The 26,493-nt window shown below is 54.5% G+C and overlaps 27 non-coding genes across 27 annotated transcripts; 11 read left to right on the top strand and 16 right to left on the bottom strand.

The window, feature by feature from the left end:
* Positions 1-579: 579 nt before the first annotated feature.
* TRNAE-CUC (transfer RNA glutamic acid (anticodon CUC)) lies at positions 580-651 on the bottom strand. The gene has a single exon. It is a non-coding gene; the product is annotated as a tRNA-Glu (tRNA).
* Positions 652-1,940: 1,289 nt separating this feature from the next.
* On the top strand, positions 1,941-2,023 carry TRNAL-UAA (transfer RNA leucine (anticodon UAA)). The gene has a single exon. It is a non-coding gene; the product is annotated as a tRNA-Leu (tRNA).
* Positions 2,024-2,927: 904 nt separating this feature from the next.
* Positions 2,928-2,999, bottom strand: TRNAE-CUC (transfer RNA glutamic acid (anticodon CUC)). The gene has a single exon. It is a non-coding gene; the product is annotated as a tRNA-Glu (tRNA).
* Positions 3,000-3,339: 340 nt separating this feature from the next.
* TRNAE-CUC (transfer RNA glutamic acid (anticodon CUC)) lies at positions 3,340-3,411 on the bottom strand. Its single transcript has one exon. It is a non-coding gene; the product is annotated as a tRNA-Glu (tRNA).
* Positions 3,412-4,297: 886 nt separating this feature from the next.
* On the top strand, positions 4,298-4,380 carry TRNAL-UAA (transfer RNA leucine (anticodon UAA)). The gene has a single exon. It is a non-coding gene; the product is annotated as a tRNA-Leu (tRNA).
* Positions 4,381-5,284: 904 nt separating this feature from the next.
* On the bottom strand, positions 5,285-5,356 carry TRNAE-CUC (transfer RNA glutamic acid (anticodon CUC)). Its single transcript has one exon. It is a non-coding gene; the product is annotated as a tRNA-Glu (tRNA).
* A 340-nt stretch (positions 5,357-5,696) lies between these two features.
* TRNAE-CUC (transfer RNA glutamic acid (anticodon CUC)) lies at positions 5,697-5,768 on the bottom strand. Its single transcript has one exon. It is a non-coding gene; the product is annotated as a tRNA-Glu (tRNA).
* An 894-nt stretch (positions 5,769-6,662) lies between these two features.
* On the top strand, positions 6,663-6,745 carry TRNAL-UAA (transfer RNA leucine (anticodon UAA)). The gene has a single exon. It is a non-coding gene; the product is annotated as a tRNA-Leu (tRNA).
* A 904-nt stretch (positions 6,746-7,649) lies between these two features.
* TRNAE-CUC (transfer RNA glutamic acid (anticodon CUC)) lies at positions 7,650-7,721 on the bottom strand. Its single transcript has one exon. It is a non-coding gene; the product is annotated as a tRNA-Glu (tRNA).
* A 340-nt stretch (positions 7,722-8,061) lies between these two features.
* TRNAE-CUC (transfer RNA glutamic acid (anticodon CUC)) lies at positions 8,062-8,136 on the bottom strand. Its single transcript has one exon. It is a non-coding gene; the product is annotated as a tRNA-Glu (tRNA).
* Positions 8,137-9,030: 894 nt separating this feature from the next.
* On the top strand, positions 9,031-9,113 carry TRNAL-UAA (transfer RNA leucine (anticodon UAA)). The gene has a single exon. It is a non-coding gene; the product is annotated as a tRNA-Leu (tRNA).
* Positions 9,114-10,017: 904 nt separating this feature from the next.
* Positions 10,018-10,089, bottom strand: TRNAE-CUC (transfer RNA glutamic acid (anticodon CUC)). Its single transcript has one exon. It is a non-coding gene; the product is annotated as a tRNA-Glu (tRNA).
* A 1,279-nt stretch (positions 10,090-11,368) lies between these two features.
* On the top strand, positions 11,369-11,451 carry TRNAL-UAA (transfer RNA leucine (anticodon UAA)). The gene has a single exon. It is a non-coding gene; the product is annotated as a tRNA-Leu (tRNA).
* A 1,297-nt stretch (positions 11,452-12,748) lies between these two features.
* Positions 12,749-12,820, bottom strand: TRNAE-CUC (transfer RNA glutamic acid (anticodon CUC)). The gene has a single exon. It is a non-coding gene; the product is annotated as a tRNA-Glu (tRNA).
* An 894-nt stretch (positions 12,821-13,714) lies between these two features.
* TRNAL-UAA (transfer RNA leucine (anticodon UAA)) lies at positions 13,715-13,797 on the top strand. Its single transcript has one exon. It is a non-coding gene; the product is annotated as a tRNA-Leu (tRNA).
* A 904-nt stretch (positions 13,798-14,701) lies between these two features.
* Positions 14,702-14,773, bottom strand: TRNAE-CUC (transfer RNA glutamic acid (anticodon CUC)). The gene has a single exon. It is a non-coding gene; the product is annotated as a tRNA-Glu (tRNA).
* Positions 14,774-15,113: 340 nt separating this feature from the next.
* TRNAE-CUC (transfer RNA glutamic acid (anticodon CUC)) lies at positions 15,114-15,185 on the bottom strand. Its single transcript has one exon. It is a non-coding gene; the product is annotated as a tRNA-Glu (tRNA).
* A 902-nt stretch (positions 15,186-16,087) lies between these two features.
* On the top strand, positions 16,088-16,170 carry TRNAL-UAA (transfer RNA leucine (anticodon UAA)). The gene has a single exon. It is a non-coding gene; the product is annotated as a tRNA-Leu (tRNA).
* Positions 16,171-17,074: 904 nt separating this feature from the next.
* Positions 17,075-17,146, bottom strand: TRNAE-CUC (transfer RNA glutamic acid (anticodon CUC)). The gene has a single exon. It is a non-coding gene; the product is annotated as a tRNA-Glu (tRNA).
* Positions 17,147-18,435: 1,289 nt separating this feature from the next.
* TRNAL-UAA (transfer RNA leucine (anticodon UAA)) lies at positions 18,436-18,518 on the top strand. Its single transcript has one exon. It is a non-coding gene; the product is annotated as a tRNA-Leu (tRNA).
* A 904-nt stretch (positions 18,519-19,422) lies between these two features.
* TRNAE-CUC (transfer RNA glutamic acid (anticodon CUC)) lies at positions 19,423-19,494 on the bottom strand. The gene has a single exon. It is a non-coding gene; the product is annotated as a tRNA-Glu (tRNA).
* A 1,306-nt stretch (positions 19,495-20,800) lies between these two features.
* TRNAL-UAA (transfer RNA leucine (anticodon UAA)) lies at positions 20,801-20,883 on the top strand. Its single transcript has one exon. It is a non-coding gene; the product is annotated as a tRNA-Leu (tRNA).
* Positions 20,884-21,787: 904 nt separating this feature from the next.
* TRNAE-CUC (transfer RNA glutamic acid (anticodon CUC)) lies at positions 21,788-21,859 on the bottom strand. The gene has a single exon. It is a non-coding gene; the product is annotated as a tRNA-Glu (tRNA).
* Positions 21,860-22,199: 340 nt separating this feature from the next.
* On the bottom strand, positions 22,200-22,271 carry TRNAE-CUC (transfer RNA glutamic acid (anticodon CUC)). The gene has a single exon. It is a non-coding gene; the product is annotated as a tRNA-Glu (tRNA).
* Positions 22,272-23,173: 902 nt separating this feature from the next.
* Positions 23,174-23,256, top strand: TRNAL-UAA (transfer RNA leucine (anticodon UAA)). Its single transcript has one exon. It is a non-coding gene; the product is annotated as a tRNA-Leu (tRNA).
* Positions 23,257-24,160: 904 nt separating this feature from the next.
* TRNAE-CUC (transfer RNA glutamic acid (anticodon CUC)) lies at positions 24,161-24,232 on the bottom strand. The gene has a single exon. It is a non-coding gene; the product is annotated as a tRNA-Glu (tRNA).
* Positions 24,233-25,533: 1,301 nt separating this feature from the next.
* On the top strand, positions 25,534-25,616 carry TRNAL-UAA (transfer RNA leucine (anticodon UAA)). Its single transcript has one exon. It is a non-coding gene; the product is annotated as a tRNA-Leu (tRNA).
* The last annotated feature ends 877 nt before the right edge of the window (positions 25,617-26,493 follow it).

The raw sequence follows: 26,493 nt of genomic DNA, 5'->3' as shown, positions 1-26,493 counted from the left end.
GCCAGTCACCGTCTAGGCCCGGTACACCCCTGTGAATAATAGAGCGTCCAACCTCAAATCAGGCTACAGGGCCCTTCAGCCCATAGAAGGAGAACCTGTCAACAAACGGGGCGAGGGCAATGCTCGGGCCCCTTGCGAAGCCTTTGCCAAGCTCCAAAGGCTGCACTTTCCCAGCAGACCACAGCTCTGTATGCAAATCAAGCAGCTACGACCCCTCCCTCCCCTGCTTTTCTCCTCCAAACCGGTACGCAACCATTTCTGCAGCCCTCTGCCCCAGGGTCCCGGGCAAGGTCTTGGTCTGATGAGGCTAGGGATGGTGGGCGAGCTCGGCTTTGGCAGGGCGACAGGACTAATATTTTCTCTACAGCTTTGGAAGAAAGAAAGCTTCCTTTTTGGGGCACAGGCCCACTTCTAGCGGCGACAGCTTCCGGTAAGGGACCATGCTGAAAAGATGCTTGGAGTTACCGCCAGGGGAGCCACGCCGCTATTGCCTGTGAGTGAAGCTACATTTGAAAGAAATATTTTTTGAGACGCAGTTGTTTGAATTTCTGTAAAAATGTCATTCAGTAAAAGCCTCTCTTCCCTGACCGGGAATCGAACCCGGGCCGCGGCGGTGAGAGCGCCGAATCCTAACCACTAGACCACCAGGGAGACCGCTGGACAGCTCGGGAAGGCCGGGCAGTGGTGTCCGAGTGCACAATGCCTGCAGGTGCCTCAAAGGCCAGTCCATTGGGGGACTGGGAAGAGAGGGGGAGGGCCGAGCAGATAGGTTCTCTCCAGCGGTGAAAAAGGAAGCTGCCTTTTTTGCGTCAAGGGCAGTCTTTCCGCAGCGACAGGAGAATGAATGGGACTCTGCCATAAACACGTTTTGCGTCGCGCTGAGGGCACTTCCTCCATTTTGTGCACGCAAATCTGCATCTGGGAGCAAGATTTCCGGTCGCCAGTTAACTGCATTGCTGTAAATAAAAATGTCAGTTGTTAAAAGAGCTCCTTCCCTGACCGGGAATCGAACCCGGGCCGCGGCGCCGAATCCTAACCACTAGACCACCAGGGACGGTGGGTGCACCCCGTTGCGTGTCGCTCAGATGGTGGCGTCCGAGTCCAAAGGCTGAGGGCCTCTGCTACAATGGGCACCAGTGCCTGCAGGTCTTCGGGGGCCGTTTCTGCTAATAAATAAATAAATAAAGAAAGAAAGAAAGAAAGAAAACAAAAACACTTGTGATGGTCTGCGAAAAGGGGAGCTTAGAGATTGAAGACAGCATCACTTTGGGAACGTTTGCGCTTTCACTTCCAAGCGCTGATATTCCTGTCTTGCTCTCCTGAAAGGACAGCCTTCCTCGCTATGAGCTTTTGTGGGTCAGTGCTGAAGCTCCCCCTAGAGGCTGCCGCTGAAGATGCACACTCACAACTAACCCTCCTTAGGAGAACTGCTTCGTGGGAGAGCACGTTTATTAAAAGGCGGCAGGCCATGATTGCCTGCGAGACACAGCAGGGTTACCATGCAGAGTTCAAAGGGGGCTTTGCTTGTACAGCAAGTGCCGGAGGGCAAGAAGGGATGACATAGGAGCTGCCCTTTTTTCGGGCTCGCACACCAAGGCCTGCACCAGCCTTCGAGGTTCAGCCTGCCTCTGGACTGCCCTAGACCACCTTTACTCAAAGCACACACTCTGGTCGGGGACTCGAAGCCAGGCCCGTGGCAGTGAAAGCACCAAATCCTCACCACTAGGCCACCGGGGAAACGACTGCAGCACCCGGGAGGTTTCCGCAACCGTACTTGCAGTCAGCTGGAGGCTATTGTAATGCTGTTAAGTGAGAGACGTTTGCCGCTCGCAAGCCAATTCCATCCAACCTCCTGCAGGGGGCACTCTGGGCTGGTTTTCCACTTGTTCGCCTGCTGCTGAAACAGCAAAGATTCAATTCGAAGCCCTTTGCAGCAGCTCACCAGGATGGCCGAGTGGTTAAGGCGTTGGACTTAAGATCCAATGGACAAGTGTCCGCGTGGGTTCGAGCCCCACTCCTGGTACAGGTTTTTACTCTTCTTACCTAAATGCGGCAGCAGCTTCGCACAAGCCCTTTCCTGCTGTCTGTAGGCAGTGCCCCTACCTCAAAGCCCTGAGGCTTGAGTTCACCTGAAAAGAGCAACAAGGAATCGTTGCCCGTAGACTCTTTTCCTGGAAAACCTTTGCATTTTTGTACCATGTCCCTCGCATCCCAAGCTTAAGCCGCCAAAGTTGGCAGAGCTTGTGCAACCCCGCCAACAGCCCTACCACCCCAAAAGAAAATTGGGCAGGGATTCCCGCCTCCGCTTCCGAAACGGGCTTCCAAACGGGCGATGCCCTGACGGGTCAGCCAGTCACCGTCTAGGCCCGGTACACCCCTGTGAATAATAGAGCGTCCAACCTCAAATCAGGCTACAGGGCCCTTCAGCCCATAGAAGGAGAACCTGTCAACAAACGGGGCGAGGGCAATGCTCGGGCCCCTTGCGAAGCCTTTGCCAAGCTCCAAAGGCTGCACTTTCCCAGCAGACCACAGCTCTGTATGCAAATCAAGCAGCTACGACCCCTCCCTCCCCTGCTTTTCTCCTCCAAACCGGTACGCAACCATTTCTGCAGCCCTCTGCCCCAGGGTCCCGGGCAAGGTCTTGGTCTGATGAGGCTAGGGATGGTGGGCGAGCTCGGCTTTGGCAGGGCGACAGGACTAATATTTTCTCTACAGCTTTGGAAGAAAGAAAGCTTCCTTTTTGGGGCACAGGCCCACTTCTAGCGGCGACAGCTTCCGGTAAGGGACCATGCTGAAAAGATGCTTGGAGTTACCGCCAGGGGAGCCACGCCGCTATTGCCTGTGAGTGAAGCTACATTTGAAAGAAATATTTTTTGAGACGCAGTTGTTTGAATTTCTGTAAAAATGTCATTCAGTAAAAGCCTCTCTTCCCTGACCGGGAATCGAACCCGGGCCGCGGCGGTGAGAGCGCCGAATCCTAACCACTAGACCACCAGGGAGACCGCTGGACAGCTCGGGAAGGCCGGGCAGTGGTGTCCGAGTGCACAATGCCTGCAGGTGCCTCAAAGGCCAGTCCATTGGGGGACTGGGAAGAGAGGGGGAGGGCCGTGCAGATAGGTTCTCTCCAGCGGTGAAAAAGGAAGCTGCCTTTTTTGCGTCAAGGGCAGTCTTTCCGCAGCGACAGGAGAATGAATGGGACTCTGCCATAAACACGTTTTGCGTCGCGCTGAGGGCACTTCCTCCATTTTGTGCACGCAAATCTGCATCTGGGAGCAAGATTTCCGGTCGCCAGTTAACTGCATTGCTGTAAATAAAATTGTCAGTTGTTAAAAGAGCTCCTTCCCTGACCGGGAATCGAACCCGGGCCGCGGCGGTGAGAGCGCTGAATCCTAACCACTAGACCACCAGGGACGGTGGGTGCACCCCGTTGCGTGTCGCTCAGATGGTGGCGTCCGAGTCCAAAGGCTGAGGGCCTCTGCTACAATGGGCACCAGTGCCTGCAGGTCTTCGGGGGCCGTTTCTGCTAATAAATAAAGAAATAAAGAAAGAAAGAAAGAAAGAAAACAAAAACACTTGTGATGGTCTGCGAAAAGGGGAGCTTAGAGATTGAAGACAGCATCACTTTGGGAACGTTTGCGCTTTCACTTCCAAGCGCTGATATTCCTGTCTTGCTCTCCTGAAAGGACAGCCTTCCTCGCTATGAGCTTTTGTGGGTCAGTGCTGAAGCTCCCCCTAGAGGCTGCCGCTGAAGATGCACACTCACAACTAACCCTCCTTAGGAGAACTGCTTCGTGGGAGAGCACGTTTATTAAAAGGCGGCAGGCCATGATTGCCTGCGAGACACAGCAGGGTTACCATGCAGAGTTCAAAGGGGGCTTTGCTTGTACAGCAAGTGCCGGAGGGCAAGAAGGGATGACATAGGAGCTGCCCTTTTTTCGGGCTCGCACACCAAGGCCTGCACCAGCCTTCGAGGCTCAGCCTGCCTCTGGACTGCCCTAGACCACCTTTACTCAAAGCACACACTCTGGTCGGGGACTCGAAGCCAGGCCCGTGGCAGTGAAAGCACCAAATCCTCACCACTAGGCCACCGGGGAAACGACTGCAGCACCCGGGAGGTTTCCGCAACCGTACTTGCAGTCAGCTGGAGGCTATTGAAATGCTGTTAAGTGAGAGACGTTTGCCGCTCGCAAGCCAATTCCATCCAACCTCCTGCAGGGGGCACTCTGGGCTGGTTTTCCACTTGTTCGCCTGCTGCTGAAACAGCAAAGATTCAATTCGAAGCCCTTTGCAGCAGCTCACCAGGATGGCCGAGTGGTTAAGGCGTTGGACTTAAGATCCAATGGACAAGTGTCCGCGTGGGTTCGAGCCCCACTCCTGGTACAGGTTTTTACTCTTCTTACCTAAATGCGGCAGCAGCTTCGCACAAGCCCTTTCCTGCTGTCTGTAGGCAGTGCCCCTACCTCAAAGCCCTGAGGCATGAGTTCACCTGAAAAGAGCAACAAGGAATCGTTGCCCGTAGACTCTTTTCCTGGAAAACCTTTGCATTTTTGTACCATGTCCCTCGCATCCCAAGCTTAAGCCGCCAAAGTTGGCAGAGCTTGTGCAACCGCGCCAACAGCCCTACCACCCCAAAAGAAAATTGGGCAGGGATTCCCGCCTCCGCTTCCGAAACGGGCTTCCAAACGGGCGATGCCCTGACGGGTCAGCCAGTCACCGTCTAGGCCCGGTACACCCCTGTGAATAATAGAGCGTCCAACCTCAAATCAGGCTACAGGGCCCTTCAGCCCATAGAAGGAGAACCTGTCAACAAACGGGGCGAGGGCAATGCTCGGGCCCCTTGCGAAGCCTTTGCCAAGCTCCAAAGGCTGCACTTTCCCAGCAGACCACAGCTCTGTATGCAAATCAAGCAGCTACGACCCCTCCCTCCCCTGCTTTTCTCCTCCAAACCGGTACGCAACCATTTCTGCAGCCCTCTGCCCCAGGGTCCCGGGCAAGGTCTTGGTCTGATGAGGCTAGGGATGGTGGGCGAGCTCGGCTTTGGCAGGGCGACAGGACTAATATTTTCTCTACAGCTTTGGAAGAAAGAAAGCTTCCTTTTTGGGGCACAGGCCCACTTCTAGCGGCGACAGCTTCCGGTAAGGGACCATGCTGAAAAGATGCTTGGAGTTACCGCCAGGGGAGCCACGCCGCTATTGCCTGTGAGTGAAGCTACATTTGAAAGAAATATTTTTTGAGACGCAGTTGTTTGAATTTCTGTAAAAATGTCATTCAGTAAAAGCCTCTCTTCCCTGACCGGGAATCGAACCCGGGCCGCGGCGGTGAGAGCGCCGAATCCTAACCACTAGACCACCAGGGAGACCGCTGGACAGCTCGGGAAGGCCGGGCAGTGGTGTCCGAGTGCACAATGCCTGCAGGTGCCTCAAAGGCCAGTCCATTGGGGGACTGGGAAGAGAGGGGGAGGGCCGTGCAGATAGGTTCTCTCCAGCGGTGAAAAAGGAAGCTGCCTTTTTTGCGTCAAGGGCAGTCTTTCCGCAGCGACAGGAGAATGAATGGGACTCTGCCATAAACACGTTTTGCGTCGCGCTGAGGGCACTTCCTCCATTTTGTGCACGCAAATCTGCATCTGGGAGCAAGATTTCCGGTCGCCAGTTAACTGCATTGCTGTAAATAAAAATGTCAGTTGTTAAAAGAGCTCCTTCCCTGACCGGGAATCGAACCCGGGCCGCGGCGGTGAGAGCGCCGAATCCTAACCACTAGACCACCAGGGACGGTGGGTGCACCCCGTTGCGTGTCGCTCAGATGGTGGCGTCCGAGTCCAAAGGCTGAGGGCCTCTGCTACAATGGGCACCAGTGCCTGCAGGTCTTCGGGGGCCGTTTCTGCTAATAAATAAATAAATAAAGAAATAAAGAAAGAAAGAAAGAAAGAAAACAAAAACACTTGTGATGGTCTGCGAAAAGGGGAGCTTAGAGATTGAAGACAGCATCACTTTGGGAACGTTTGCGCTTTCACTTCCAAGCGCTGATATTCCTGTCTTGCTCTCCTGAAAGGACAGCCTTCCTCGCTATGAGCTTTTGTGGGTCAGTGCTGAAGCTCCCCCTAGAGGCTGCCGCTGAAGATGCACACTCACAACTAACCCTCCTTAGGAGAACTGCTTCGTGGGAGAGCACGTTTATTAAAAGGCGGCAGGCCATGATTGCCTGCGAGACACAGCAGGGTTACCATGCAGAGTTCAAAGGGGGCTTTGCTTGTACAGCAAGTGCCGGAGGGCAAGAAGGGATGACATAGGAGCTGCCCTTTTTTCGGGCTCGCACACCAAGGCCTGCACCAGCCTTCGAGGCTCAGCCTGCCTCTGGACTGCCCTAGACCACCTTTACTCAAAGCACACACTCTGGTCGGGGACTCGAAGCCAGGCCCGTGGCAGTGAAAGGACCAAATCCTCACCACTAGGCCACCGGGGAAACGACTGCAGCACCCGGGAGGTTTCCGCAACCGTACTTGCAGTCAGCTGGAGGCTATTGTAATGCTGTTAAGTGAGAGACGTTTGCCGCTCGCAAGCCAATTCCATCCAACCTCCTGCAGGGGGCACTCTGGGCTGGTTTTCCACTTGTTCGCCTGCTGCTGAAACAGCAAAGATTCAATTCGAAGCCCTTTGCAGCAGCTCACCAGGATGGCCGAGTGGTTAAGGCGTTGGACTTAAGATCCAATGGACAAGTGTCCGCGTGGGTTCGAGCCCCACTCCTGGTACAGGTTTTTACTCTTCTTACCTAAATGCGGCAGCAGCTTCGCACAAGCCCTTTCCTGCTGTCTGTAGGCAGTGCCCCTACCTCAAAGCCCTGAGGCTTGAGTTCACCTGAAAAGAGCAACAAGGAATCGTTGCCCGTAGACTCTTTTCCTGGAAAACCTTTGCATTTTTGTACCATGTCCCTCGCATCCCAAGCTTAAGCCGCCAAAGTTGGCAGAGCTTGTGCAACCCCGCCAACAGCCCTACCACCCCAAAAGAAAATTGGGCAGGGATTCCCGCCTCCGCTTCCGAAACGGGCTTCCAAACGGGCGATGCCCTGACGGGTCAGCCAGTCACCGTCTAGGCCCGGTACACCCCTGTGAATAATAGAGTGTCCAACCTCAAATCAGGCTACAGGGCCCTTCAGCCCATAGAAGGAGAACCTGTCAACAAACGGGGCGAGGGCAATGCTCGGGCCCCTTGCGAAGCCTTTGCCAAGCTCCAAAGGCTGCACTTTCCCAGCAGACCACAGCTCTGTATGCAAATCAAGCAGCTACGACCCCTCCCTCCCCTGCTTTTCTCCTCCAAACCGGTACGCAACCATTTCTGCAGCCCTCTGCCCCAGGGTCCCGGGCAAGGTCTTGGTCTGATGAGGCTAGGGATGGTGGGCGAGCTCGGCTTTGGCAGGGCGACAGGACTAATATTTTCTCTACAGCTTTGGAAGAAAGAAAGCTTCCTTTTTGGGGCACAGGCCCACTTCTAGCGGCGACAGCTTCCGGTAAGGGACCATGCTGAAAAGATGCTTGGAGTTACCGCCAGGGGAGCCACGCCGCTATTGCCTGTGAGTGAAGCTACATTTGAAAGAAATATTTTTTGAGACGCAGTTGTTTGAATTTCTGTAAAAATGTCATTCAGTAAAAGCCTCTCTTCCCTGACCGGGAATCGAACCCGGGCCGCGGCGGTGAGAGCGCCGAATCCTAACCACTAGACCACCAGGGAGACCGCTGGACAGCTCGGGAAGGCCGGGCAGTGGTGTCCGAGTGCACAATGCCTGCAGGTGCCTCAAAGGCCAGTCCATTGGGGGACTGGGAAGAGAGGGGGAGGGCCGTGCAGATAGGTTCTCTCCAGCGGTGAAAAAGGAAGCTGCCTTTTTTGCGTCAAGGGCAGTCTTTCCGCAGCGACAGGAGAATGAATGGGACTCTGCCATAAACACGTTTTGCGTCGCGCTGAGGGCACTTCCTCCATTTTGTGCACGCAAATCTGCATCTGGGAGCAAGATTTCCGGTCGCCAGTTAACTGCATTGCTGTAAATAAAAATGTCAGTTGTTAAAAGAGCTCCTTCCCTGACCGGGAATCGAACCCGGGCCGCGGCGGCGGTGAGAGCGCCGAATCCTAACCACTAGACCACCAGGGACGGTGGGTGCACCCCGTTGCGTGTCGCTCAGATGGTGGCGTCCGAGTCCAAAGGCTGAGGGCCTCTGCTACAATGGGCACCAGTGCCTGCAGGTCTTCGGGGGCCGTTTCTGCTAATAAATAAATAAATAAAGAAATAAAGAAAGAAAGAAAGAAAGAAAACAAAAACACTTGTGATGGTCTGCGAAAAGGGGAGCTTAGAGATTGAAGACAGCATCACTTTGGGAACGTTTGCGCTTTCACTTCCAAGCGCTGATATTCCTGTCTTGCTCTCCTGAAAGGACAGCCTTCCTCGCTATGAGCTTTTGTGGGTCAGTGCTGAAGCTCCCCCTAGAGGCTGCCGCTGAAGATGCACACTCACAACTAACCCTCCTTAGGAGAACTGCTTCGTGGGAGAGCACGTTTATTAAAAGGCGGCAGGCCATGATTGCCTGCGAGACACAGCAGGGTTACCATGCAGAGTTCAAAGGGGGCTTTGCTTGTACAGCAAGTGCCGGAGGGCAAGAAGGGATGACATAGGAGCTGCCCTTTTTTCGGGCTCGCACACCAAGGCCTGCACCAGCCTTCGAGGCTCAGCCTGCCTCTGGACTGCCCTAGACCACCTTTACTCAAAGCACACACTCTGGTCGGGGACTCGAAGCCAGGCCCGTGGCAGTGAAAGCACCAAATCCTCACCACTAGGCCACCGGGGAAACGACTGCAGCACCCGGGAGGTTTCCGCAACCGTACTTGCAGTCAGCTGGAGGCTATTGTAATGCTGTTAAGTGAGAGACGTTTGCCGCTCGCAAGCCAATTCCATCCAACCTCCTGCAGGGGGCACTCTGGGCTGGTTTTCCACTTGTTCGCCTGCTGCTGAAACAGCAAAGATTCAATTCGAAGCCCTTTGCAGCAGCTCACCAGGATGGCCGAGTGGTTAAGGCGTTGGACTTAAGATCCAATGGACAAGTGTCCGCGTGGGTTCGAGCCCCACTCCTGGTACAGGTTTTTACTCTTCTTACCTAAATGCGGCAGCAGCTTCGCACAAGCCCTTTCCTGCTGTCTGTAGGCAGTGCCCCTACCTCAAAGCCCTGAGGCTTGAGTTCACCTGAAAAGAGCAACAAGGAATCGTTGCCCGTAGACTCTTTTCCTGGAAAACCTTTGCATTTTTGTACCATGTCCCTCGCATCCCAAGCTTAAGCCGCCAAAGTTGGCAGAGCTTGTGCAACCCCGCCAACAGCCCTACCACCCCAAAAGAAAATTGGGCAGGGATTCCCGCCTCCGCTTCCGAAACGGGCTTCCAAACGGGCGATGCCCTGACGGGTCAGCCAGTCACCGTCTAGGCCCGGTACACCCCTGTGAATAATAGAGCGTCCAACCTCAAATCAGGCTACAGGGCCCTTCAGCCCATAGAAGGAGAACCTGTCAACAAACGGGGCGAGGGCAATGCTCGGGCCCCTTGCGAAGCCTTTGCCAAGCTCCAAAGGCTGCACTTTCCCAGCAGACCACAGCTCTGTATGCAAATCAAGCAGCTACGACCCCTCCCTCCCCTGCTTTTCTCCTCCAAACCGGTACGCAACCATTTCTGCAGCCCTCTGCCCCAGGGTCCCGGGCAAGGTCTTGGTCTGATGAGGCTAGGGATGGTGGGCGAGCTCGGCTTTGGCAGGGCGACAGGACTAATATTTTCTCTACAGCTTTGGAAGAAAGAAAGCTTCCTTTTTGGGGCACAGGCCCACTTCTAGCGGCGACAGCTTCCGGTAAGGGACCATGCTGAAAAGATGCTTGGAGTTACCGCCAGGGGAGCCACGCCGCTATTGCCTGTGAGTGAAGCTACATTTGAAAGAAATATTTTTTGAGACGCAGTTGTTTGAATTTCTGTAAAAATGTCATTCAGTAAAAGCCTCTCTTCCCTGACCGGGAATCGAACCCGGGCCGTGGCGGTGAGAGCGCCGAATCCTAACCACTAGACCACCAGGGAGACCGCTGGACAGCTCGGGAAGGCCGGGCAGTGGTGTCCGAGTGCACAATGCCTGCAGGTGCCTCAAAGGCCAGTCCATTGGGGGACTGGGAAGAGAGGGGGAGGGCCGAGCAGATAGGTTCTCTCCAGCGGTGAAAAAGGAAGCTGCCTTTTTTGCGTCAAGGGCAGTCTTTCCGCAGCGACAGGAGAATGAATGGGACTCTGCCATAAACACGTTTTGCGTCGCGCTGAGGGCACTTCCTCCATTTTGTGCACGCAAATCTGCATCTGGGAGCAAGATTTCCGGTCGCCAGTTAACTGCATTGCTGTAAATAAAAATGTCAGTTGTTAAAAGAGCTCCTTCCCTGACCGGGAATCGAACGCGGGCCGCGGCGCCGAATCCTAACCACTAGACCACCAGGGACGGTGGGTGCACCCCGTTGCGTGTCGCTCAGATGGTGGCGTCCGAGTCCAAAGGCTGAGGGCCTCTGCTACAATGGGCACCAGTGCCTGCAGGTCTTCGGGGGCCGTTTCTGCTAATAAATAAATAAATAAAGAAAGAAAGAAAGAAAGAAAACAAAAACACTTGTGATGGTCTGCGAAAAGGGGAGCTTAGAGATTGAAGACAGCATCACTTTGGGAACGTTTGCGCTTTCACTTCCAAGCGCTGATATTCCTGTCTTGCTCTCCTGAAAGGACAGCCTTCCTCGCTATGAGCTTTTGTGGGAGCTCCCCCTAGAGGCTGCCGCTGAAGATGCACACTCACAACTAACCCTCCTTAGGAGAACTGCTTCGTGGGAGAGCACGTTTATTAAAAGGCGGCAGGCCATGATTGCCTGCGAGACACAGCAGGGTTACCATGCAGAGTTCAAAGGGGGCTTTGCTTGTACAGCAAGTGCCGGAGGGCAAGAAGGGATGACATAGGAGCTGCCCTTTTTTCGGGCTCGCACACCAAGGCCTGCACCAGCCTTCGAGGTTCAGCCTGCCTCTGGACTGCCCTAGACCACCTTTACTCAAAGCACACACTCTGGTCGGGGACTCGAAGCCAGGCCCGTGGCAGTGAAAGCACCAAATCCTCACCACTAGGCCACCGGGGAAACGACTGCAGCACCCGGGAGGTTTCCGCAACCGTACTTGCAGTCAGCTGGAGGCTATTGTAATGCTGTTAAGTGAGAGACGTTTGCCGCTCGCAAGCCAATTCCATCCAACCTCCTGCAGGGGGCACTCTGGGCTGGTTTTCCACTTGTTCGCCTGCTGCTGAAACAGCAAAGATTCAATTCGAAGCCCTTTGCAGCAGCTCACCAGGATGGCCGAGTGGTTAAGGCGTTGGACTTAAGATCCAATGGACAAGTGTCCGCGTGGGTTCGAGCCCCACTCCTGGTACAGGTTTTTACTCTTCTTACCTAAATGCGGCAGCAGCTTCGCACAAGCCCTTTCCTGCTGTCTGTAGGCAGTGCCCCTACCTCAAAGCCCTGAGGCTTGAGTTCACCTGAAAAGAGCAACAAGGAATCGTTGCCCGTAGACTCTTTTCCTGGAAAACCTTTGCATTTTTGTACCATGTCCCTCGCATCCCAAGCTTAAGCCGCCAAAGTTGGCAGAGCTTGTGCAACCCCGCCAACAGCCCTACCACCCCAAAAGAAAATTGGGCAGGGATTCCCGCCTCCGCTTCCGAAACGGGCTTCCAAACGGGCGATGCCCTGACGGGTCAGCCAGTCACCGTCTAGGCCCGGTACACCCCTGTGAATAATAGAGCGTCCAACCTCAAATCAGGCTACAGGGCCCTTCAGCCCATAGAAGGAGAACCTGTCAACAAACGGGGCGAGGGCAATGCTCGGGCCCCTTGCGAAGCCTTTGCCAAGCTCCAAAGGCTGCACTTTCCCAGCAGACCACAGCTCTGTATGCAAATCAAGCAGCTACGACCCCTCCCTCCCCTGCTTTTCTCCTCCAAACCGGTACGCAACCATTTCTGCAGCCCTCTGCCCCAGGGTCCCGGGCAAGGTCTTGGTCTGATGAGGCTAGGGATGGTGGGCGAGCTCGGCTTTGGCAGGGCGACAGGACTAATATTTTCTCTACAGCTTTGGAAGAAAGAAAGCTTCCTTTTTGGGGCACAGGCCCACTTCTAGCGGCGACAGCTTCCGGTAAGGGACCATGCTGAAAAGATGCTTGGAGTTACCGCCAGGGGAGCCACGCCGCTATTGCCTGTGAGTGAAGCTACATTTGAAAGAAATATTTTTTGAGACGCAGTTGTTTGAATTTCTGTAAAAATGTCATTCAGTAAAAGCCTCTCTTCCCTGACCGGGAATCGAACCCGGCGAATCCTAACCACTAGACCACCAGGGAGACCGCTGGACAGCTCGGGAAGGCCGGGCAGTGGTGTCCGAGTGCACAATGCCTGCAGGTGCCTCAAAGGCCAGTCCATTGGGGGACTGGGAAGAGAGGGGGAGGGCCGAGCAGATAGGTTCTCTCCAGCGGTGAAAAAGGAAGCTGCCTTTTTTGCGTCAAGGGCAGTCTTTCCGCAGCGACAGGAGAATGAATGGGACTCTGCCATAAACACGTTTTGCGTCGCGCTGAGGGCACTTCCTCCATTTTGTGCACGCAAATCTGCATCTGGGAGCAAGATTTCCGGTCGCCAGTTAACTGCATTGCTGTAAATAAAAATGTCAGTTGTTAAAAGAGCTCCTTCCCTGACCGGGAATCGAACCCGGGCCGTGGCGGTGAGAGCGCTGAATCCTAACCACTAGACCACCAGGGACGGTGGGTGCACCCCGTTGCGTGTCGCTCAGATGGTGGCGTCCGAGTCCAAAGGCTGAGGGCCTCTGCTACAATGGGCACCAGTGCCTGCAGGTCTTCGGGGGCCGTTTCTGCTAATAAATAAATAAATAAAGAAATAAAGAAAGAAAGAAAGAAAGAAAACAAAAACACTTGTGATGGTCTGCGAAAAGGGGAGCTTAGAGATTGAAGACAGCATCACTTTGGGAACGTTTGCGCTTTCACTTCCAAGCGCTGATATTCCTGTCTTGCTCTCCTGAAAGGACAGCCTTCCTCGCTATGAGCTTTTGTGGGTCAGTGCTGAAGCTCCCCCTAGAGGCTGCCGCTGAAGATGCACACTCACAACTAACCCTCCTTAGGAGAACTGCTTCGTGGGAGAGCACGTTTATTAAAAGGCGGCAGGCCATGATTGCCTGCGAGACACAGCAGGGTTACCATGCAGAGTTCAAAGGGGGCTTTGCTTGTACAGCAAGTGCCGGAGGGCAAGAAGGGATGACATAGGAGCTGCCCTTTTTTCGGGCTCGCACACCAAGGCCTGCACCAGCCTTCGAGGCTCAGCCTGCCTCTGGACTGCCCTAGACCACCTTTACTCAAAGCACACACTCTGGTCGGGGACTCGAAGCCAGGCCCGTGGCAGTGAAAGCACCAAATCCTCACCACTAGGCCACCGGGGAAACGACTGCAGCACCCGGGAGGTTTCCGCAACCGTACTTGCAGTCAGCTGGAGGCTATTGTAATGCTGTTAAGTGAGAGACGTTTGCCGCTCGCAAGCCAATTCCATCCAACCTCCTGCAGGGGGCACTCTGGGCTGGTTTTCCACTTGTTCGCCTGCTGCTGAAACAGCAAAGATTCAATTCGAAGCCCTTTGCAGCAGCTCACCAGGATGGCCGAGTGGTTAAGGCGTTGGACTTAAGATCCAATGGACAAGTGTCCGCGTGGGTTCGAGCCCCACTCCTGGTACAGGTTTTTACTCTTCTTACCTAAATGCGGCAGCAGCTTCGCACAAGCCCTTTCCTGCTGTCTGTAGGCAGTGCCCCTACCTCAAAGCCCTGAGGCTTGAGTTCACCTGAAAAGAGCAACAAGGAATCGTTGCCCGTAGACTCTTTTCCTGGAAAACCTTTGCATTTTTGTACCATGTCCCTCGCATCCCAAGCTTAAGCCGCCAAAGTTGGCAGAGCTTGTGCAACCCCGCCAACAGCCCTACCACCCCAAAAGAAAATTGGGCAGGGATTCCCGCCTCCGCTTCCGAAACGGGCTTCCAAACGGGCGATGCCCTGACGGGTCAGCCAGTCACCGTCTAGGCCCGGTACACCCCTGTGAATAATAGAGCGTCCAACCTCAAATCAGGCTACAGGGCCCTTCAGCCCATAGAAGGAGAACCTGTCAACAAACGGGGCGAGGGCAATGCTCGGGCCCCTTGCGAAGCCTTTGCCAAGCTCCAAAGGCTGCACTTTCCCAGCAGACCACAGCTCTGTATGCAAATCAAGCAGCTACGACCCCTCCCTCCCCTGCTTTTCTCCTCCAAACCGGTACGCAACCATTTCTGCAGCCCTCTGCCCCAGGGTCCCGGGCAAGGTCTTGGTCTGATGAGGCTAGGGATGGTGGGCGAGCTCGGCTTTGGCAGGGCGACAGGACTAATATTTTCTCTACAGCTTTGGAAGAAAGAAAGCTTCCTTTTTGGGGCACAGGCCCACTTCTAGCGGCGACAGCTTCCGGTAAGGGACCATGCTGAAAAGATGCTTGGAGTTACCGCCAGGGGAGCCACGCCGCTATTGCCTGTGAGTGAAGCTACATTTGAAAGAAATATTTTTTGAGACGCAGTTGTTTGAATTTCTGTAAAAATGTCATTCAGTAAAAGCCTCTCTTCCCTGACCGGGAATCGAACCCGGGCCGCGGCGGTGAGAGCGCCGAATCCTAACCACTAGACCACCAGGGAGACCGCTGGACAGCTCGGGAAGGCCGGGCAGTGGTGTCCGAGTGCACAATGCCTGCAGGTGCCTCAAAGGCCAGTCCATTGGGGGACTGGGAAGAGAGGGGGAGGGCCGAGCAGATAGGTTCTCTCCAGCGGTGAAAAAGGAAGCTGCCTTTTTTGCGTCAAGTGCAGTCTTTCCGCAGCGACAGGAGAATGAATGGGACTCTGCCATAAACACGTTTTGCGTCGCGCTGAGGGCACTTCCTCCATTTTGTGCACGCAAATCTGCATCTGGGAGCAAGATTTCCGGTCGCCAGTTAACTGCATTGCTGTAAATAAAAATGTCAGTTGTTAAAAGAGCTCCTTCCCTGACCGGGAATCGAACCCGGGCCGTGGCAGTGAGAGCGCCGAATCCTAACCACTAGACCACCAGGGACGGTGGGTGCACCCCGTTGCGTGTCGCTCAGATGGTGGCGTCCGAGTCCAAAGGCTGAGGGCCTCTGCTACAATGGGCACCAGTGCCTGCAGGTCTTCGGGGGCCGTTTCTGCTAATAAATAAATAAATAAATAAATAAAGAAATAAAGAAAGAAAGAAAGAAAGAAAACAAAAACACTTGTGATGGTCTGCGAAAAGGGGAGCTTAGAGATTGAAGACAGCATCACTTTGGGAACGTTTGCGCTTTCACTTCCAAGCGCTGATATTCCTGTCTTGCTCTCCTGAAAGGACAGCCTTCCTCGCTATGAGCTTTTGTGGGTCAGTGCTGAAGCTCCCCCTAGAGGCTGCCGCTGAAGATGCACACTCACAACTAACCCTCCTTAGGAGAACTGCTTCGTGGGAGAGCACGTTTATTAAAAGGCGGCAGGCCATGATTGCCTGCGAGACACAGCAGGGTTACCATGCAGAGTTCAAAGGGGGCTTTGCTTGTACAGCAAGTGCCGGAGGGCAAGAAGGGATGACATAGGAGCTGCCCTTTTTTCGGGCTCGCACACCAAGGCCTGCACCAGCCTTCGAGGCTCAGCCTGCCTCTGGACTGCCCTAGACCACCTTTACTCAAAGCACACACTCTGGTCGGGGACTCGAAGCCAGGCCCGTGGCAGTGAAAGCACCAAATCCTCACCACTAGGCCACCGGGGAAACGACTGCAGCACCCGGGAGGTTTCCGCAACCGTACTTGCAGTCAGCTGGAGGCTATTGTAATGCTGTTAAGTGAGAGACGTTTGCCGCTCGCAAGCCAATTCCATCCAACCTCCTGCAGGGGGCACTCTGGGCTGGTTTTCCACTTGTTCGCCTGCTGCTGAAACAGCAAAGATTCAATTCGAAGCCCTTTGCAGCAGCTCACCAGGATGGCCGAGTGGTTAAGGCGTTGGACTTAAGATCCAATGGACAAGTGTCCGCGTGGGTTCGAGCCCCACTCCTGGTACAGGTTTTTACTCTTCTTACCTAAATGCGGCAGCAGCTTCGCACAAGCCCTTTCCTGCTGTCTGTAGGCAGTGCCCCTACCTCAAAGCCCTGAGGCTTGAGTTCACCTGAAAAGAGCAACAAGGAATCGTTGCCCGTAGACTCTTTTCCTGGAAAACCTTTGCATTTTTGTACCATGTCCCTCGCATCCCAAGCTTAAGCCGCCAAAGTTGGCAGAGCTTGTGCAACCCCGCCAACAGCCCTACCACCCCAAAAGAAAATTGGGCAGGGATTCCCGCCTCCGCTTCCGAAACGGGCTTCCAAACGGGCGATGCCCTGACGGGTCAGCCAGTCACCGTCTAGGCCCGGTACACCCCTGTGAATAATAGAGCGTCCAACCTCAAATCAGGCTACAGGGCCCTTCAGCCCATAGAAGGAGAACCTGTCAACAAACGGGGCGAGGGCAATGCTCGGGCCCCTTGCGAAGCCTTTGCCAAGCTCCAAAGGCTGCACTTTCCCAGCAGACCACAGCTCTGTATGCAAATCAAGCAGCTACGACCCCTCCCTCCCCTGCTTTTCTCCTCCAAACCGGTACGCAACCATTTCTGCAGCCCTCTGCCCCAGGGTCCCGGGCAAGGTCTTGGTCTGATGAGGCTAGGGATGGTGGGCGAGCTCGGCTTTGGCAGGGCGACAGGACTAATATTTTCTCTACAGCTTTGGAAGAAAGAAAGCTTCCTTTTTGGGGCACAGGCCCACTTCTAGCGGCGACAGCTTCCGGTAAGGGACCATGCTGAAAAGATGCTTGGAGTTACCGCCAGGGGAGCCACGCCGCTATTGCCTGTGAGTGAAGCTACATTTGAAAGAAATATTTTTTGAGACGCAGTTGTTTGAATTTCTGTAAAAATGTCATTCAGTAAAAGCCTCTCTTCCCTGACCGGGAATCGAACCCGGGCCGCGGCGGTGAGAGCGCCGAATCCTAACCACTAGACCACCAGGGAGACCGCTGGACAGCTCGGGAAGGCCGGGCAGTGGTGTCCGAGTGCACAATGCCTGCAGGTGCCTCAAAGGCCAGTCCATTGGGGGACTGGGAAGAGAGGGGGAGGGCCGAGCAGATAGGTTCTCTCCAGCGGTGAAAAAGGAAGCTGCCTTTTTTGCGTCAAGGGCAGTCTTTCCGCAGCGACAGGAGAATGAATGGGACTCTGCCATAAACACGTTTTGCGTCGCGCTGAGGGCACTTCCTCCATTTTGTGCACGCAAATCTGCATCTGGGAGCAAGATTTCCGGTCGCCAGTTAACTGCATTGCTGTAAATAAAAATGTCAGTTGTTAAAAGAGCTCCTTCCCTGACCGGGAATCGAACCCGGGCCGCGGCGCCGAATCCTAACCACTAGACCACCAGGGACGGTGGGTGCACCCCGTTGCGTGTCGCTCAGATGGTGGCGTCCGAGTCCAAAGGCTGAGGGCCTCTGCTACAATGGGCACCAGTGCCTGCAGGTCTTCGGGGGCCGTTTCTGCTAATAAATAAATAAAGAAAGAAAGAAAGAAAGAAAGAAAACAAAAACACTTGTGATGGTCTGCGAAAAGGGGAGCTTAGAGATTGAAGACAGCATCACTTTGGGAACGTTTGCGCTTTCACTTCCAAGCGCTGATATTCCTGTCTTGCTCTCCTGAAAGGACAGCCTTCCTCGCTATGAGCTTTTGTGGGTCAGTGCTGAAGCTCCCCCTAGAGGCTGCCGCTGAAGATGCACACTCACAACTAACCCTCCTTAGGAGAACTGCTTCGTGGGAGAGCACGTTTATTAAAAGGCGGCAGGCCATGATTGCCTGCGAGACACAGCAGGGTTACCATGCAGAGTTCAAAGGGGGCTTTGCTTGTACAGCAAGTGCCGGAGGGCAAGAAGGGATGACATAGGAGCTGCCCTTTTTTCGGGCTCGCACACCAAGGCCTGCACCAGCCTTCGAGGCTCAGCCTGCCTCTGGACTGCCCTAGACCACCTTTACTCAAAGCACACACTCTGGTCGGGGACTCGAAGCCAGGCCCGTGGCAGTGAAAGCACCAAATCCTCACCACTAGGCCACCGGGGAAACGACTGCAGCACCCGGGAGGTTTCCGCAACCGTACTTGCAGTCAGCTGGAGGCTATTGTAATGCTGTTAAGTGAGAGACGTTTGCCGCTCGCAAGCCAATTCCATCCAACCTCCTGCAGGGGGCACTCTGGGCTGGTTTTCCACTTGTTCGCCTGCTGCTGAAACAGCAAAGATTCAATTCGAAGCCCTTTGCAGCAGCTCACCAGGATGGCCGAGTGGTTAAGGCGTTGGACTTAAGATCCAATGGACAAGTGTCCGCGTGGGTTCGAGCCCCACTCCTGGTACAGGTTTTTACTCTTCTTACCTAAATGCGGCAGCAGCTTCGCACAAGCCCTTTCCTGCTGTCTGTAGGCAGTGCCCCTACCTCAAAGCCCTGAGGCTTGAGTTCACCTGAAAAGAGCAACAAGGAATCGTTGCCCGTAGACTCTTTTCCTGGAAAACCTTTGCATTTTTGTACCATGTCCCTCGCATCCCAAGCTTAAGCCGCCAAAGTTGGCAGAGCTTGTGCAACCCCGCCAACAGCCCTACCACCCCAAAAGAAAATTGGGCAGGGATTCCCGCCTCCGCTTCCGAAACGGGCTTCCAAACGGGCGATGCCCTGACGGGTCAGCCAGTCACCGTCTAGGCCCGGTACACCCCTGTGAATAATAGAGCGTCCAACCTCAAATCAGGCTACAGGGCCCTTCAGCCCATAGAAGGAGAACCTGTCAACAAACGGGGCGAGGGCAATGCTCGGGCCCCTTGCGAAGCCTTTGCCAAGCTCCAAAGGCTGCACTTTCCCAGCAGACCACAGCTCTGTATGCAAATCAAGCAGCTACGACCCCTCCCTCCCCTGCTTTTCTCCTCCAAACCGGTACGCAACCATTTCTGCAGCCCTCTGCCCCAGGGTCCCGGGCAAGGTCTTGGTCTGATGAGGCTAGGGATGGTGGGCGAGCTCGGCTTTGGCAGGGCGACAGGACTAATATTTTCTCTACAGCTTTGGAAGAAAGAAAGCTTCCTTTTTGGGGCACAGGCCCACTTCTAGCGGCGACAGCTTCCGGTAAGGGACCATGCTGAAAAGATGCTTGGAGTTACCGCCAGGGGAGCCACGCCGCTATTGCCTGTGAGTGAAGCTACATTTGAAAGAAATATTTTTTGAGACGCAGTTGTTTGAATTTCTGTAAAAATGTCATTCAGTAAAAGCCTCTCTTCCCTGACCGGGAATCGAACCCGGGCCGCGGCGGTGAGAGCGCCGAATCCTAACCACTAGACCACCAGGGAGACCGCTGGACAGCTCGGGAAGGCCGGGCAGTGGTGTCCGAGTGCACAATGCCTGCAGGTGCCTCAAAGGCCAGTCCATTGGGGGACTGGGAAGAGAGGGGGAGGGCCGAGCAGATAGGTTCTCTCCAGCGGTGAAAAAGGAAGCTGCCTTTTTTGCGTCAAGGGCAGTCTTTCCGCAGCGACAGGAGAATGAATGGGACTCTGCCATAAACACGTTTTGCGTCGCGCTGAGGGCACTTCCTCCATTTTGTGCACGCAAATCTGCATCTGGGAGCAAGATTTCCGGTCGCCAGTTAACTGCATTGCTGTAAATAAAAATGTCAGTTGTTAAATGAGCTCCTTCCCTGACCGGGAATCGAACCTGGGCCGTGGCGGTGAGAGCGCTGAATCCTAACCACTAGACCACCAGGGACGGTGGGTGCACCCCGTTGCGTGTCGCTCAGATGGTGGCGTCCGAGTCCAAAGGCTGAGGGCCTCTGCTACAATGGGCACCAGTGCCTGCAGGTCTTCGGGGGCCGTTTCTGCTAATAAATAAATAAATAAAGAAATAAAGAAAGAAAGAAAGAAAGAAAACAAAAACACTTGTGATGGTCTGCGAAAAGGGGAGCTTAGAGATTGAAGACAGCATCACTTTGGGAACGTTTGCGCTTTCACTTCCAAGCGCTGATATTCCTGTCTTGCTCTCCTGAAAGGACAGCCTTCCTCGCTATGAGCTTTTGTGGGTCAGTGCTGAAGCTCCCCCTAGAGGCTGCCGCTGAAGATGCACACTCACAACTAACCCTCCTTAGGAGAACTGCTTCGTGGGAGAGCACGTTTATTAAAAGGCGGCAGGCCATGATTGCCTGCGAGACACAGCAGGGTTACCATGCAGAGTTCAAAGGGGGCTTTGCTTGTACAGCAAGTGCCGGAGGGCAAGAAGGGATGACATAGGAGCTGCCCTTTTTTCGGGCTCGCACACCAAGGCCTGCACCAGCCTTCGAGGCTCAGCCTGCCTCTGGACTGCCCTAGACCACCTTTACTCAAAGCACACACTCTGGTCGGGGACTCGAAGCCAGGCCCGTGGCAGTGAAAGCACCAAATCCTCACCACTAGGCCACCGGGGAAACGACTGCAGCACCCGGGAGGTTTCCGCAACCGTACTTGCAGTCAGCTGGAGGCTATTGTAATGCTGTTAAGTGAGAGACGTTTGCCGCTCGCAAGCCAATTCCATCCAACCTCCTGCAGGGGGCACTCTGGGCTGGTTTTCCACTTGTTCGCCTGCTGCTGAAACAGCAAAGATTCAATTCGAAGCCCTTTGCAGCAGCTCACCAGGATGGCCGAGTGGTTAAGGCGTTGGACTTAAGATCCAATGGACAAGTGTCCGCGTGGGTTCGAGCCCCACTCCTGGTACAGGTTTTTACTCTTCTTACCTAAATGCGGCAGCAGCTTCGCACAAGCCCTTTCCTGCTGTCTGTAGGCAGTGCCCCTACCTCAAAGCCCTGAGGCTTGAGTTCACCTGAAAAGAGCAACAAGGAATCGTTGCCCGTAGACTCTTTTCCTGGAAAACCTTTGCATTTTTGTACCATGTCCCTCGCATCCCAAGCTTAAGCCGCCAAAGTTGGCAGAGCTTGTGCAACCCCGCCAACAGCCCTACCACCCCAAAAGAAAATTGGGCAGGGATTCCCGCCTCCGCTTCCGAAACGGGCTTCCAAACGGGCGATGCCCTGACGGGTCAGCCAGTCACCGTCTAGGCCCGGTACACCCCTGTGAATAATAGAGCGTCCAACCTCAAATCAGGCTACAGGGCCCTTCAGCCCATAGAAGGAGAACCTGTCAACAAACGGGGCGAGGGCAATGCTCGGGCCCCTTGCGAAGCCTTTGCCAAGCTCCAAAGGCTGCACTTTCCCAGCAGACCACAGCTCTGTATGCAAATCAAGCAGCTACGACCCCTCCCTCCCCTGCTTTTCTCCTCCAAACCGGTACGCAACCATTTCTGCAGCCCTCTGCCCCAGGGTCCCGGGCAAGGTCTTGGTCTGATGAGGCTAGGGATGGTGGGCGAGCTCGGCTTTGGCAGGGCGACAGGACTAATATTTTCTCTACAGCTTTGGAAGAAAGAAAGCTTCCTTTTTGGGGCACAGGCCCACTTCTAGCGGCGACAGCTTCCGGTAAGGGACCATGCTGAAAAGATGCTTGGAGTTACCGCCAGGGGAGCCACGCCGCTATTGCCTGTGAGTGAAGCTACATTTGAAAGAAATATTTTTTGAGACGCAGTTGTTTGAATTTCTGTAAAAATGTCATTCAGTAAAAGCCTCTCTTCCCTGACCGGGAATCGAACCCGGGCCGCGGCGGTGAGAGCGCCGAATCCTAACCACTAGACCACCAGGGAGACCGCTGGACAGCTCGGGAAGGCCGGGCAGTGGTGTCCGAGTGCACAATGCCTGCAGGTGCCTCAAAGGCCAGTCCATTGGGGGACTGGGAAGAGAGGGGGAGGGCCGAGCAGATAGGTTCTCTCCAGCGGTGAAAAAGGAAGCTGCCTTTTTTGCGTCAAGTGCAGTCTTTCCGCAGCGACAGGAGAATGAATGGGACTCTGCCATAAACACGTTTTGCGTCGCGCTGAGGGCACTTCCTCCATTTTGTGCACGCAAATCTGCATCTGGGAGCAAGATTTCCGGTCGCCAGTTAACTGCATTGCTGTAAATAAAAATGTCAGTTGTTAAAAGAGCTCCTTCCCTGACCGGGAATCGAACCCGGGCCGTGGCAATGAGAGCGCCGAATCCTAACCACTAGACCACCAGGGACGGTGGGTGCACCCCGTTGCGTGTCGCTCAGATGGTGGCGTCCGAGTCCAAAGGCTGAGGGCCTCTGCTACAATGGGCACCAGTGCCTGCAGGTCTTCGGGGGCCGTTTCTGCTAATAAATAAATAAATAAATAAATAAAGAAATAAAGAAAGAAAGAAAGAAAGAAAACAAAAACACTTGTGATGGTCTGCGAAAAGGGGAGCTTAGAGATTGAAGACAGCATCACTTTGGGAACGTTTGCGCTTTCACTTCCAAGCGCTGATATTCCTGTCTTGCTCTCCTGAAAGGACAGCCTTCCTCGCTATGAGCTTTTGTGGGTCAGTGCTGAAGCTCCCCCTAGAGGCTGCCGCTGAAGATGCACACTCACAACTAACCCTCCTTAGGAGAACTGCTTCGTGGGAGAGCACGTTTATTAAAAGGCGGCAGGCCATGATTGCCTGCGAGACACAGCAGGGTTACCATGCAGAGTTCAAAGGGGGCTTTGCTTGTACAGCAAGTGCCGGAGGGCAAGAAGGGATGACATAGGAGCTGCCCTTTTTTCGGGCTCGCACACCAAGGCCTGCACCAGCCTTCGAGGCTCAGCCTGCCTCTGGACTGCCCTAGACCACCTTTACTCAAAGCACACACTCTGGTCGGGGACTCGAAGCCAGGCCCGTGGCAGTGAAAGCACCAAATCCTCACCACTAGGCCACCGGGGAAACGACTGCAGCACCCGGGAGGTTTCCGCAACCGTACTTGCAGTCAGCTGGAGGCTATTGTAATGCTGTTAAGTGAGAGACGTTTGCCGCTCGCAAGCCAATTCCATCCAACCTCCTGCAGGGGGCACTCTGGGCTGGTTTTCCACTTGTTCGCCTGCTGCTGAAACAGCAAAGATTCAATTCGAAGCCCTTTGCAGCAGCTCACCAGGATGGCCGAGTGGTTAAGGCGTTGGACTTAAGATCCAATGGACAAGTGTCTGCGTGGGTTCGAGCCCCACTCCTGGTACAGGTTTTTACTCTTCTTACCTAAATGCGGCAGCAGCTTCGCACAAGCCCTTTCCTGCTGTCTGTAGGCAGTGCCCCTACCTCAAAGCCCTGAGGCTTGAGTTCACCTGAAAAGAGCAACAAGGAATCGTTGCCCGTAGACTCTTTTCCTGGAAAACCTTTGCATTTTTGTACCATGTCCCTCGCATCCCAAGCTTAAGCCGCCAAAGTTGGCAGAGCTTGTGCAACCCCGCCAACAGCCCTACCACCCCAAAAGAAAATTGGGCAGGGATTCCCGCCTCCGCTTCCGAAACGGGCTTCCAAACGGGCGATGCCCTGACGGGTCAGCCAGTCACCGTCTAGGCCCGGTACACCCCTGTGAATAATAGAGCGTCCAACCTCAAATCAGGCTACAGGGCCCTTCAGCCCATAGAAGGAGAACCTGTCAACAAACGGGGCGAGGGCAATGCTCGGGCCCCTTGCGAAGCCTTTGCCAAGCTCCAAAGGCTGCACTTTCCCAGCAGACCACAGCTCTGTATGCAAATCAAGCAGCTACGACCCCTCCCTCCCCTGCTTTTCTCCTCCAAACCGGTACGCAACCATTTCTGCAGCCCTCTGCCCCAGGGTCCCGGGCAAGGTCTTGGTCTGATGAGGCTAGGGATGGTGGGCGAGCTCGGCTTTGGCAGGGCGACAGGACTAATATTTTCTCTACAGCTTTGGAAGAAAGAAAGCTTCCTTTTTGGGGCACAGGCCCACTTCTAGCGGCGACAGCTTCCGGTAAGGGACCATGCTGAAAAGATGCTTGGAGTTACCGCCAGGGGAGCCACGCCGCTATTGCCTGTGAGTGAAGCTACATTTGAAAGAAATATTTTTTGAGACGCAGTTGTTTGAATTTCTGTAAAAATGTCATTCAGTAAAAGCCTCTCTTCCCTGACCGGGAATCGAACCCGGGCCGCGGCGGTGAGAGCGCCGAATCCTAACCACTAGACCACCAGGGAGACCGCTGGACAGCTCGGGAAGGCCGGGCAGTGGTGTCCGAGTGCACAATGCCTGCAGGTGCCTCAAAGGCCAGTCCATTGGGGGACTGGGAAGAGAGGGGGAGGGCCGAGCAGATAGGTTCTCTCCAGCGGTGAAAAAGGAAGCTGCCTTTTTTGCGTCAAGGGCAGTCTTTCCGCAGCGACAGGAGAATGAATGGGACTCTGCCATAAACACGTTTTGCGTCGCGCTGAGGGCACTTCCTCCATTTTGTGCACGCAAATCTGCATCTGGGAGCAAGATTTCCGGTCGCCAGTTAACTGCATTGCTATAAATAAAAATGTCAGTTGTTAAAAGAGCTCCTTCCCTGACCGGGAATCGAACCCGGGCCGCGGCGGTGAGAGCACCGAAACCTAACCACTAGACCACCCGTGACGGTGGGTGCACCCCGTTGCGTGTCGCTCAGATGGTGGCGTCCGAGTCCAAAGGCTGAGGGCCTCTGCTACAATGGGCACCAGTGCCTGCAGGTCTTCGGGGCCGTTTCTGCTAATAAATAAATAAAGAAAGAAATAAAGAAAGAAAGAAAGAAAACAAAAACACTTGTGATGGTCTGCGAAAAGGGGAGCTTAGAGATTGAAGACAGCATCACTTTGGGAACGTTTGCGCTTTCACTTCCAAGCGCTGATATTCCTGTCTTGCTCTCCTGAAAGGACAGCCTTCCTCGCTATGAGCTTTTGTGGGTCAGTGCTGAAGCTCCCCCTAGAGGCTGCCGCTGAAGATGCACACTCACAACTAACCCTCCTTAGGAGAACTGCTTCGTGGGAGAGCACGTTTATTAAAAGGCGGCAGGCCATGATTGCCTGCGAGACACAGCAGGGTTACCATGCAGAGTTCAAAGGGGGCTTTGCTTGTACAGCAAGTGCCGGAGGGCAAGAAGGGATGACATAGGAGCTGCCCTTTTTTCGGGCTCGCACACCAAGGCCTGCACCAGCCTTCGAGGCTCAGCCTGCCTCTGGACTGCCCTAGACCACCTTTACTCAAAGCACACACTCTGGTCGGGGACTCGAAGCCAGGCCCGTGGCAGTGAAAGCACCAAATCCTCACCACTAGGCCACCGGGGAAACGACTGCAGCACCCGGGAGGTTTCCGCAACCGTACTTGCAGTCAGCTGGAGGCTATTGTAATGCTGTTAAGTGAGAGACGTTTGCCGCTCGCAAGCCAATTCCATCCAACCTCCTGCAGGGGGCACTCTGGGCTGGTTTTCCACTTGTTCGCCTGCTGCTGAAACAGCAAAGATTCAATTCGAAGCCCTTTGCAGCAGCTCACCAGGATGGCCGAGTGGTTAAGGCGTTGGACTTAAGATCCAATGGACAAGTGTCCGCGTGGGTTCGAGCCCCACTCCTGGTACAGGTTTTTACTCTTCTTACCTAAATGCGGCAGCAGCTTCGCACAAGCCCTTTCCTGCTGTCTGTAGGCAGTGCCCCTACCTCAAAGCCCTGAGGCTTGAGTTCACCTGAAAAGAGCAACAAGGAATCGTTGCCCGTAGACTCTTTTCCTGGAAAACCTTTGCATTTTTGTACCATGTCCCTCGCATCCCAAGCTTAAGCCGCCAAAGTTGGCAGAGCTTGTGCAACCCCGCCAACAGCCCTACCACCCCAAAAGAAAATTGGGCAGGGATTCCCGCCTCCGCTTCCGAAACGGGCTTCCAAACGGGCGATGCCCTGACGGGTCAGCCAGTCACCGTCTAGGCCCGGTACACCCCTGTGAATAATAGAGCGTCCAACCTCAAATCAGGCTACAGGGCCCTTCAGCCCATAGAAGGAGAACCTGTCAACAAACGGGGCGAGGGCAATGCTCGGGCCCCTTGCGAAGCCTTTGCCAAGCTCCAAAGGCTGCACTTTCCCAGCAGACCACAGCTCTGTATGCAAATCAAGCAGCTACGACCCCTCCCTCCCCTGCTTTTCTCCTCCAAACCGGTACGCAACCATTTCTGCAGCCCTCTGCCCCAGGGTCCCGGGCAAGGTCTTGGTCTGATGAGGCTAGGGATGGTGGGCGAGCTCGGCTTTGGCAGGGCGACAGGACTAATATTTTCTCTACAGCTTTGGAAGAAAGAAAGCTTCCTTTTTGGGGCACAGGCCCACTTCTAGCGGCGACAGCTTCCGGTAAGGGACCATGCTGAAAAGATGCTTGGAGTTACCGCCAGGGGAGCCACGCCGCTATTGCCTGTGAGTGAAGCTACATTTGAAAGAAATATTTTTTGAGACGCAGTTGTTTGAATTTCTGT

Source organism: Ambystoma mexicanum, chromosome 5p (genome assembly GCF_040938575.1).
Source record: "Ambystoma mexicanum isolate Mex_15411 chromosome 5p, UKY_AmexF1_1, whole genome shotgun sequence".
Taxonomy (NCBI): domain Eukaryota; kingdom Metazoa; phylum Chordata; class Amphibia; order Caudata; family Ambystomatidae; genus Ambystoma; species Ambystoma mexicanum.
The sequence above is the reverse complement of the archived record's forward strand: the minus strand, read 5'-3'. Positions and strand labels throughout refer to the sequence as shown.